This window comes from Octodon degus, unplaced genomic scaffold, assembly GCF_000260255.1.
Source record: "Octodon degus isolate 3935 unplaced genomic scaffold, OctDeg1.0 scaffold00044, whole genome shotgun sequence".
Taxonomy (NCBI): Eukaryota; Metazoa; Chordata; class Mammalia; order Rodentia; family Octodontidae; genus Octodon; species Octodon degus.
The window spans coordinates 11713788-11724114 of NW_004524620.1; the positions used below are offsets into that span (position 1 = coordinate 11713788).

A 10327-nucleotide genomic window follows, 5' to 3' on the forward strand; every position below is an offset into this window, starting at 1 on the left:
ATGGGAGGGTCTGTCTCTTCCAAGTTGCAAAGTCACCCTGTCTTCCATCTTGTCTCCTTGAGGGCCGGGCCTGTCTCACTGCCTATCATATTTCTATATAACTCAGCCGCCTACAACAGTGACTAGGATTCACTGTTCACTGAAGGAGTGACTGCTGTGTTCTCGAGGGTCCTCGTAGCAGTCCCCACAGGTGGGAGCCACGCTGCCTGACGCTGACCAGCGCCAGCTCACAGCCTGTGTTGGCCTAGCCTTTGTCTGTCCCAGCTGCTGTCCTCCGGCTCCTTCCCTCCACTTGCGGAAAACGCCACCTGTAAGCTGCGGTCCCTTTGTCCATGTTCCCTCCTGTGCTTTAGAGAACTCTTAGCATAAGGCAGACCCATGGGCGGTTAAAGGAGAAATCACTTTGGGACAGAGAGTGGTTATTTCAGAGAAGGAAGGAGGATTAAGATAGCCATTGTATTTGTGACGTGTTACTTCCTTATTAAAAAATATTTATAACAAATATAGTATATTGGTAGATTTTAAAAGCTGTATGTGTATGTCTTTGAGTTTGAAATACTGTGCTAAATTTCCATGAGAAATTAGGTTTTTTTCTTGACTATTTATTTATTTATTTGGTGTAGGGTCTTGCTACACAGCTTGAGCTCTAGGGATCCTCCTGTCTCAGCCTCCCAAGTGCTGAGAATACAGGCGTGTACCGCAGCACGGAGCCAGCATGGCCTGTGGGACGGGAGATTGAACCCCGGTCGTTGCACTTGCCAGACAGGTGCTTATACCGCTGAGCTGTCTCCCCAGTCCTTTCTTGACTTTTAATTCTTCTTCAGGAACTTAGAGCTGATGTCGCTTAAAACCTTCTTTCTACCGTGGCATGATCACTGTATCTTGACTAAAAATAACTTACTATAAAAATAAAAGCCTATAATCTCAACACTCTGGGAGTCTGAGGCAAGAGGATCACATGCTTGAGCCCAGCTAGACAGATTAGAGGCTCAGCCGCTGCCTTAAAATAAAACATAGAAAGGCAGGGGATGTGTGGCCCAGTGAGGAGGCCTGGAGTTCAGTCCAGAGCTGCCCGTGCGTACGCGCGCATGTATGTATGTGCAAGATACGGCAAGGAGGGGGTGTGTCGCTGCCCAGCGGGGGGAGGCCTGTAGCAGCAGCTGCGCAGAAGCGGCTTGTCCTCACTTCTCCTTGCAGGTGTGCTTCCCAGTGCTGTGTAATTTTCTGCTCCAACAGCAGCGTGGTGCCCTAGACCTTCTGCGGTGTGAGAGTTTTCCCGAGTCTGGCCAGCAGGATGCACAAGCTCTGAGTTAGGAACTATTATGTAACAGTGGACGGCAATTTGTCTGAGAAAAACACGATTTGTAGGAAACTATAAAATGATTTAGTCAGAAAATTTCTCTTAAGTTCCAGAATATTAGCTATCACTGGAAGATTTTACGTATCGTGGAAGGATGAGAACAAACCAAAAAGCTAAAAATCTAAGAGCAAAAGAAGGAAAAAGGGTAACAATTTGAAAAAAAAAATTGCCCAGCTTCCTTAGAGAACAGGACATTCCTGTGGTCAGCTTTGGGCCTTGAGGCATGTGGAGCTTCTTCAGAGAGGACCCATATGCTCCATAGTGTGGGCCTGCCTGTGACAGTCACGCTGCTTGGGCCTGCAGTTATAGAGAGATGCTCCGTCTCCCTTTTGGCGGGATGGAAGCCTTTTCCTGAACGAGCTCCTTCTGTGGTGCTAAGCTCGTGGTCCAGATATCTCTCGAGTGGTGTTACAGCTCATAAATCCCATCGCGTTTCTCCCTCTGTGCCCTGGATCTTGGTCTCCTTTCAAAAGTCCTACATGGACGTCTCTGCCCTGGTGTGATGGTTTTGGGAAGTGGGTTCTTGGGGAAGTCACTGGTGTTAGGTAAATGCTAAGGACAGGGTGCTTAGATGGAATGAGTCCTCTTTTAAGAAGAAGAGAGCTGGTCTTTCTCCACATGAGTGTAGAGGAAAAGTCATGGGAGAGTGAGAGAGAGAGAGAGAGCCCTCTGACCAAAGCCCAGCGTGCTAGCGCCCCCACCTCCGACCCCAGAAGGGTAGGGAATAGATTCCTGTTGTTGAGTCACTCAGACAAGAACATTTGTCTGGGAAGCCTCAGCGGCCAGCGCATCTCCTCATTCCCTTACGATGAAGCCCTTTATAAGGGTTCCGACCCTGGCTCCTGCGGATCTCCAGCTGGGTCTTGATGTGTTTCTCTCCTCCCGTCTTATCCTGCTGGCCCCTTGCTGGAAGTGTGCTTCTCCTGCGGACCCCACGTCCCTAGCAGTCTTCAGCACAGTGTGTCCCGTGCCTGACGCATAGCGCAGTCAGTGGGCAGCTCCTGAGTGAGTGCAGAGGCTGGAAGGTCGCATGTCTGTGTGGCGGTGGTGGTAGTGGGGTGGCAGCAGGAGCGCGAGCGATGTGGCTGAGGGGCGAAGCATGCAGCAGAGGCCTCACGCTGGCTGTCTGCTCTGAGTGCTGCTGTTTTCAGTGAGTGTTGAGTGGTCAGCTCACCTTCAGCCCAGTTTCTTCAAGATTGTTCCATCTTACTTTTATTAATAGTCATGACTACATAAAGATCATGATGAACCTGAGAATATGACCAGAGGAGCTACTCATTAGCATGTTTTCTGTACCTATCTTTTGTTCCCAAGCTTTCCTACTAGCAGAGGATAATTTGGTTGGAAAAATTAAGTAGGAGAAAGCAGTGATTTCTCTGGGAAATACACCAAAGATATTTGAATAGGAAAAGGAAAAGGAAAAATACGACAAAATTGGTGCAGGCTTTTACTCCTCCCGGCCCCCTCGGTGGGTCCTACACTGCGGGTCAGCTTGCTAGTGATGGCACTGGACCTCGGGCCCGGACCAGAATCGCTGCCCTGCAAGAGCTCCAGGTAGGTGCAGAAGCACATGGCGATGTCGTAAGGCGCAGTGTGAACAGAGCTGGGCCTCGTTGCGAAGACTCTGTGGAAAGGTGTAATTGACCCAGTGCCTGGAGGTGTCAGCATGTATGAATGGAAGCAAGTACAGATTTACTATGGCAGGACAGTAGAACTGAATTAATGTTGAGTAATTCCTGTGGCCAAGAAAATATTTACCAATGGCTTTTAGTAATAAAAAGAGTTACGGAAAACAGCTACACAAATTAAAGGATTTGTACACATGGAATTTGCAGATCAATTAGAGCCACCCCAAGTGGACTCTTGCCTGGGAAACAGGGTTTCTATCAGGGGTAGAACAGAGAGACCTGGATTTCAGTGTTAGCAGAGTTCTTTGAGTTCTGTTGTATTTGTTACATTTTGGGGGTTTAATCTGAAGACAAGGGACCCGGGGAGATGGCTCAGTGGAATAAGTGCTTCCCTGGCAAGAGCAAGGTCCCGAGTTCAGTAACCAGTTCCGCAAAAAAAAAAAAAAAAGTCTGAAGACTTTTTTTTTTTCTATAAGAATGATATTTGTGCCCAAATAACCTGCATCTGAAAGAAAAAAAAGCACGGTAGCATTTTCTCTTGAAACCATAGCATTTAATTTTTCCCTGCACTTCCTAATTTGTAGCTTTATTTACTACAAATAGCACTGCAACTGGTAGCGATTGTATGGGGTTCTTCAGAGCACTGACACTGGCTGGCTATGGAGATGGATGTGTAGACGTGGGGGGAGAGAGTTTCACTTCCAAGCACGAGCTCCCTGGGTGGTGGGCCTGAGGAGGCTGAGATGCGCAGGCAGGCCCTTGCGTGCGGGCTCAGCGGCTGATGAGGCAGGTCTTGAGGCCCAATCTGTTTTCTTTGACAGTGACCTCCCTCAGTTTTGTTCTCAAAGCCTCTCCTTTATTTGGATGAGAACCATCTGTGTGATAAAGGATAATCTACATACATTCTGTTGGTTGTAGGCGTCAACTACATCCGTGTCTCAGTTACTCTTGTCTTGTTGCTGAGATGAAATACCCACACCTAAAATTAAGGACGGAAAGGCTTATGTGGCCCACAGTCAGTGGAGCTTTCAGCCCATACGTGGCTGGCTCCAAGGCAGAACAGCACGTGGCAGAGGGCACTGTTCATGGCAGAGGAGGGCAGCAAAGCAGCAAGAGCAACAAGGAAGGGATGGCAGCGACAGCATGGCCACAGAGAGCAAGCCTGCCCCCGTGCGTGGCCTTCAGGCTCTCTGCGCTAGGGTGGGCGTGGTACTCACACCCATAGTCCCAGCAGCACTCGCCTGTAGTCCCAGTGGATCATGAGCTAGTCACACACTCTAGAGGCTTTGGGGGGACACCTAGATGGCAGCCATAACAATCTTCCTAGTAGTGCTTCACAAAGTATTGAAGGAAAACCCTGTGTAGCATAGCCAAGCAAAACGGATGCATAAAGCTGACCATCACAGACACAGGCACCTCGTTTTTAGATGTGAACTATCTGAGATGCTTCACTCTCGCCATACTGAGGCCCCATTTTGTGGGTAAGGAAAAAAGCCCAGGAATGGGTGCAAGTCGTTTGAGAAAGCACGTGCATTTCCAGGAGGGCTTTCCAGGGCTTTCTTGTCTTAATAAGCAAGAGCCAGCTCAACTGCTATTTGCTTTGCAATGGAGTCATCAGGATTCAGGTTCTAGGTCATTTGTTAATCACCTCTGAAATACCAGATTTGTTATTGGCAACATTTTTCTCTCTATGTGTTCTGATTTTTCTTTATTCAAGAGGATATATAACTAAGTTTTCACTAGAATGTATTCTTAAAAATAGACAGCGTGATGTCATTCCTGCCTCGAGGCTTAGCGTCTATTTTTAGCAGGTTCTGTCGTACATTTTTAACCAGTGGCTTATTTCAGTGGACTATGGAAATGAATCAAATTCTATTGCCAGAAAGGGAAAAGATTATGGAAATTCTTCCCCTTCTGCTAAACCATCTTCTTCTTCTTTCTTTTGTGTGTGGACCTGGGAATTGAACTCAGGCCCTTGTAAACCATCTTCTCAAAAAGTCCTTTCTCTAATGATGAATTCATTGTTAGGGAATGTTGAAAAATAGACGTGCTGATTTTTTATTCTGCATATTATAAATACTTTAGAATTTTTCTATAAGACAAAAACAAAATCATTTACAAATGAAACTATAGCTGATGAAGTATCTTTCAACCAAGGAGCTGAAAGCTCTGCTTCTGTAATAACTTTCACGGGCTTCCCTGTGTGCAGCTTATGTAGCCCCACAGTCCATGGGGGATTTTCCATCCCAGAAAGACTGCGATTGGAAGATTCTTCTTTTTACCCCCAGTGAGCCGTGCTAGGAACATGATGGCATCATGAAGTTGGTTTCTGATTTTCTGTGTAGTATTTGCTAAGGAGCAAGATACACTGGGAGGTGGAGAAGAGGCTGAGTACTTACCTTACCCAAACTTGCTTTGCTTTTTTGTTCCAGTATTTAAAGGCAGTCCTTCTTTGATGTCACAGAGAGTAAATCACTGGTTTTATGTAGGGGGAAACTTCCTTTTTTAAAAAAAGTTTTACTTATTTATTTGGTGCAGGGTCTTGCTATGCAGCTTGGACTCATAGTGATCCTCCTGTCTCAGCCTCCCCCTTGCTGGGATTACAGGTGTGTACCACCATGCCCGGATTAGTGGCCAGCAGGGCACAGGGCAGGGGTGGCATGTGGTACTGGGGATGGAACCTCAGTCCTTGCACTTGCCAGGTAGGCGCTTAGACCACCAACCTATCTCCTGAGCCCCAAACTTTCAGATTTTCTTCGGTGTACAAATTCTCCTTGGTACTGAGAAATTGAATTAGTTTAATTTTGGTAGTCAAAAACACTATGCTCATTTTCTAAGAAAGTTTCAAATTTCTGGACAGGAAAAATTATAGATTATTTTGAAATCCATTTTCAAAACATCATGGCATTTAAACATTCTAGTTTAATGACAGCTGAGAAAAACTAGTGTGAGGCTTGCATCCCTAAAGTGAATCCACCCTGTCTTCTCCACATGAGAATACCACCATCTGCAAGGGAGAGCTGTGTGTGGTTAGCCCATCACTAAAAAAGTGCTGCTATAATTTTTAATTTTCTGTTTCCCTCTGAATGTTTGACACGCAATCAAGTATTGTTGTTACAGTTTTTATTTTATAGCTAAAATGAGTAACAACTTCTCTGGGGAGTTAGACTTGGGACTTCTTTGTTCTCAGAGGTGACAACTTACTACAGACACTTGGAAAACAGGACACCCTGCTATGGGGAGGTTGTTATCACTTTTTTTGAAAACAATGAACTTTTAATGTCATTCTTTAATAATATAGTTTAGTTATTTTTTTGCAAAGTGCGAAATAAACTTAATGCAGCTTTCATGTGAATAAGGTGGTTTATCAAAACAACAATGCTTGGTCTGGGGTGTAGCTGGGTGCTAGAGCGCTTGCACAGCATGCGTGATCCTGGTTCCTTCTCCAGGGTGGAGAGAGGGGTGGGAGGAGAGGCCTCTGCTAACCACTTCATACTGCTTGGCAGACCTCTTGTGCATATGTTCTTTGCATAACTCTTTTAGAAATTCAGCATTAAATAAAGTTGGTTTTATTTCTTGGGGTGAGAAATCAAGACATAGAGTTTATGTCTTTCCTCGAAGCTTCTAGGTAACATTGTTTAGACTGAAATTTATGTCTTGATTCTGAATTCAATTGTTTGAACCTTTGCCTCTATGGCTCTAATTTACTGAATTTTTAGCAAGATTTATTGGTGCCTGAACACATTTTATGTGTTGTGCTATTATGCAGATTTGCAAGGTAATATATATGTTCTGACTTCTTGTCTTACAAACAAGCTGTACTTAACTTGAGTGATAAAGTAATTCTGTCTTAATATAAGTAAACTTGTATAATACTTAACAAAATTTTAGTGGTTTTCAAAAGGCATTTTGGAGGGCTGGCCAGATCGCTCAGCAGACTAAAATGCCTGCTTAGGCAGGCACAGGGACCCGCGTTCGATCCCCAGCGTGCCATGCCAGCCCTGCCCATGGGGCATGCGATTGACACTGGGTGTGGTGGCACACGCCTGTAATCCCGGCACTTGGGAGACTGAGCACAGGAGGATCATTTCGAGTCCAGTCTGTGTAGTGAGACCCTGTAGACCCTGCACTAAATACATAATTTTTTTTTCAAAAGGCATTTTTGAAATACACTTTCTATCATAAATGTATGATTATATACATTCACACAGATATACCAGCACATATATATGTTCAAATAAGCTAAAACACATATCCTATGTGTAGATAGCACTGAGATTAGTAGGAACAATATACTAATTGTATTGTAATTCATATAGTGGATGAATGAAGATAGAAGTTCCTTTAGCCTTGGCTATAAGTAAAATATCATATACCATACTTGAATTTCTAGTTTTATGACAGTCTAGATAGCAAAGGTATTAGTTTTAGAGGAGAGACTATACTCTTCGAAAGCAGGTACTGAACCGTGCTAGCCAGTAGTCAAGTGTTTTCTTAACATATGTTAAGGTTTTGGTTTGACAGTAACTCACTGAGGTCATGTTTTTGCTCTCCAGTCATTGTATTTGGTATTGCAGTGTCAGATACATTCAAATAGAAATGCACGCAGCGCGCTTCCTGCCTTTGGCACCCTGCACGTGGGCCAAGCACACTCCTGAGCAGCCTGCTCATTGGGCGGCTCCAGGTTGTCACTCAATAATGACAGCTTCAGCGAGGCTGGTAATCACAGATGATAAAGGAGGTGAAATCTGAATGAGGGTTTAGTGACATGAACAGTGAAAGAGAAATAGATTCAGGTATAAAACGGAGGAAGTAAGCCCATCACTTTTTACGGATGGTAGGGAAACCTGGCTTGAATAACTGGAGATAAGACTGAAGAAAAGAGGAAACATAGGAATAAATGGCTTGCAGGTGTGGGAACGCATGAACAGAGTTTGTATTAAGTCCACTGAATTTCAGAGCAGTGGTGGATCTTGGGAAGATCTTTGTTGGCAGTACCCACAGTGAGCTTCTCAGAGTTTAGTGCATGGAGCGCATTACTAGAAGGAATCAAGACAGCACTGGAAGATAAAGTGCTTCTTGCCTGGAGATGGCAGATAGCTCGAGGGTGGGCATGGCTCACTGGCGTGCAGCGCATGGTCCTTTGGGCTGGGAAGAGCAGCCGTTTATTGGATCCGGCTCATGCTGCTGGTTCCCTTTGTCATTTTTCTTATGTGGTACAGAAAAAAATAGCATGAAACAGTCACTACTGTAGACTCAAAATGAAGACTTTATATAAAACCATGCCTTTTGCACTATTTATTTTCTTTTTTGGAATTTGTGCCTTTTGAAAAACTGTCCCTGAGTGAAGTGACTAGTTTTATTTGGCTCACCTTATAGTCTCAGTCAGTCTATCTGTCTGTCTGTCTGTCTGTCTGTCTCTCTCTCTCTCTCTCTGGCTCTCTCTCTCTGGCTCTCTGGCTCTCTCTCTCTCCTCTTAATGACCATATTACCAAAGCACATTGCCATCTAGTTGGACAGATCTTTGGGGGGGTCCTTCTTATGAGAACATAATGAACTCAAGCGGTACGGGATTTCTGGGTTGGTCAGAATACAGAATGAACAGGAAATTCAAGAATAGATTAGAAGCACAAGCTCTCTGTGTTGCACTCACAGGGTTCCATTGCAGCTCTTGAGGGCTCAGTATGTTTAGGCTTCCAGGAGGGGTTGTGGACGTATTTCCAGGGTGGGCAGTGTTGGGGTTGTAGGGCACAGAAGCAGCACTGGCTCACTTTCACTGTTCCATTTAACTCAGATGTTTCCTAAAATTTGTTTAAGTAAATAGGCTATTCACTTCTCAGGTAGCAATCGTTTAGTTAAATGTGATCAAAAATAGCATCAGAAATTATTCAATGTTATTAAATCTTTGTTTTAGAAACAACCTCACTGAAAATAATAACACAAAGTTTTAAATGTAGCAGGTAGAGAAATGTCTTTGTTGCTGGCCAGATGGGCTCTGTAAGTCTTTATTCTTCACTTCGCTTCTTAGACCCAAAACAGATGGAAGTTTTAGTAACGTTTATTGAAAGAGCAGAAGATGCTGCCCCTGCTCCTAGAGGTGAGTCAGTTGTCGGTCAGCCCAGCATTTAATTATCTTGATATATTTAGATCTTTTGTGACTTAGACAAATAGCCCAGAGAGTAATGTAGATGTCATTTTGAGTAATACTTTTCCCTACTCAGGAACATAGTTAGGTGAGAAACTTTTACATAAACTAACCACCCAGGCCCATACTAGGATCTAGTGTCTAGCATCGTCACTGTGCTTGGTGACCTGCTTCTGTAGAACTACTTCAACGGCAGCTTTTGTAGAATAAAGAAGGAGCTTTTTGTGCTGCTCTGCCTTACTGATCTCTCTCTTCACCTTCCCGTCAGTTTTGCATCTGTTGAACTTACTGTTTGTATGTGAGTTTATAAAGTAAATGACCAGTGAACTGGCATTGCTGTGAGTTTGCAGGGCTAGTTTTAAATGACTAACAGCCGGTGTTAGCTCAGCATCCCACTTGCTATAGTGACCAGCTTCTGTGGTGCCAAGTTGTTGATGAATGCGTGCAGTGTGGGCGGAGTAAAAACAATCCGCCATTGAGCATGATGTAGAAACTCTAAGCTGGTGTAGTTTGGATGAAGACAGTGTTTTTGAGTTGCTGAAAATATGATTATCCTAATTGGCAGGATTGTCTAATTGTACGTAAATGAGGGTGTTCTGCCACTAAATGCTCTCTTGTGTTCATTTTACAAATGAAACTAAATGTGCCATGCTGGCCCTGCCCCTGCTGTGCTGGCCCTGCCCCCGGGGCATGCTGAGCTGATGATTGAGACTGGGCATGGTGGTGCACCTGTAAGCCCAGCGCTTGGGAGGTTGAAAACAGGAGAATCACTACGAGTCTGATCTACGTAGTGAGACCCTTTACACCCTGTAAACCCTTTCCTAAATTCGGAAAAAAAAAATGAAACTAAATGTGTCATTTTCAGGTCAGATGAGGGTATCTGTCTTGATCTTTGACAAAGTGAGACTGTGATATATAATACAGTAAAAATTTGGTGTTGGGCACTCAGGTATTAATAACTTTTAAATCCTCTTCTATTACTAATGTCCTATAATTTAAACCTGAATATGCAAGTCAAGTGATTTGGTACTTGGAATTCCACCAAGGGGATCTCCACTGAATTCTAGTGTAGAACCTCTCTTATTTTTCTCTGTCATTTCAGGTTTAGTAAAAATCTTCGGATGCAGGCAGAAAATCTGGCTGCTGATTCACATAGGCTTTAGATTAGGTGGTTGTCAGCCAGAGCCTGAAACT

At 44.3% G+C, this 10327-nt stretch overlaps 1 protein-coding gene across 1 annotated transcript in view; it reads left to right on the plus strand.

Annotated features, from left to right (window-relative positions):
* Positions 1-1173: 1173 nt before the first annotated feature.
* Positions 1174-10327, plus strand: part of Sh3gl2 (SH3 domain containing GRB2 like 2, endophilin A1) — a 64658-nt gene continuing 55504 nt past the window's right edge. Inside the window, exon 1 of the mRNA XM_004631724.3 lies at positions 1174-1197. The gene's annotated coding sequence lies outside the window, so the exon portion shown is untranslated. The remainder of the gene's footprint in view (positions 1198-10327) is intronic.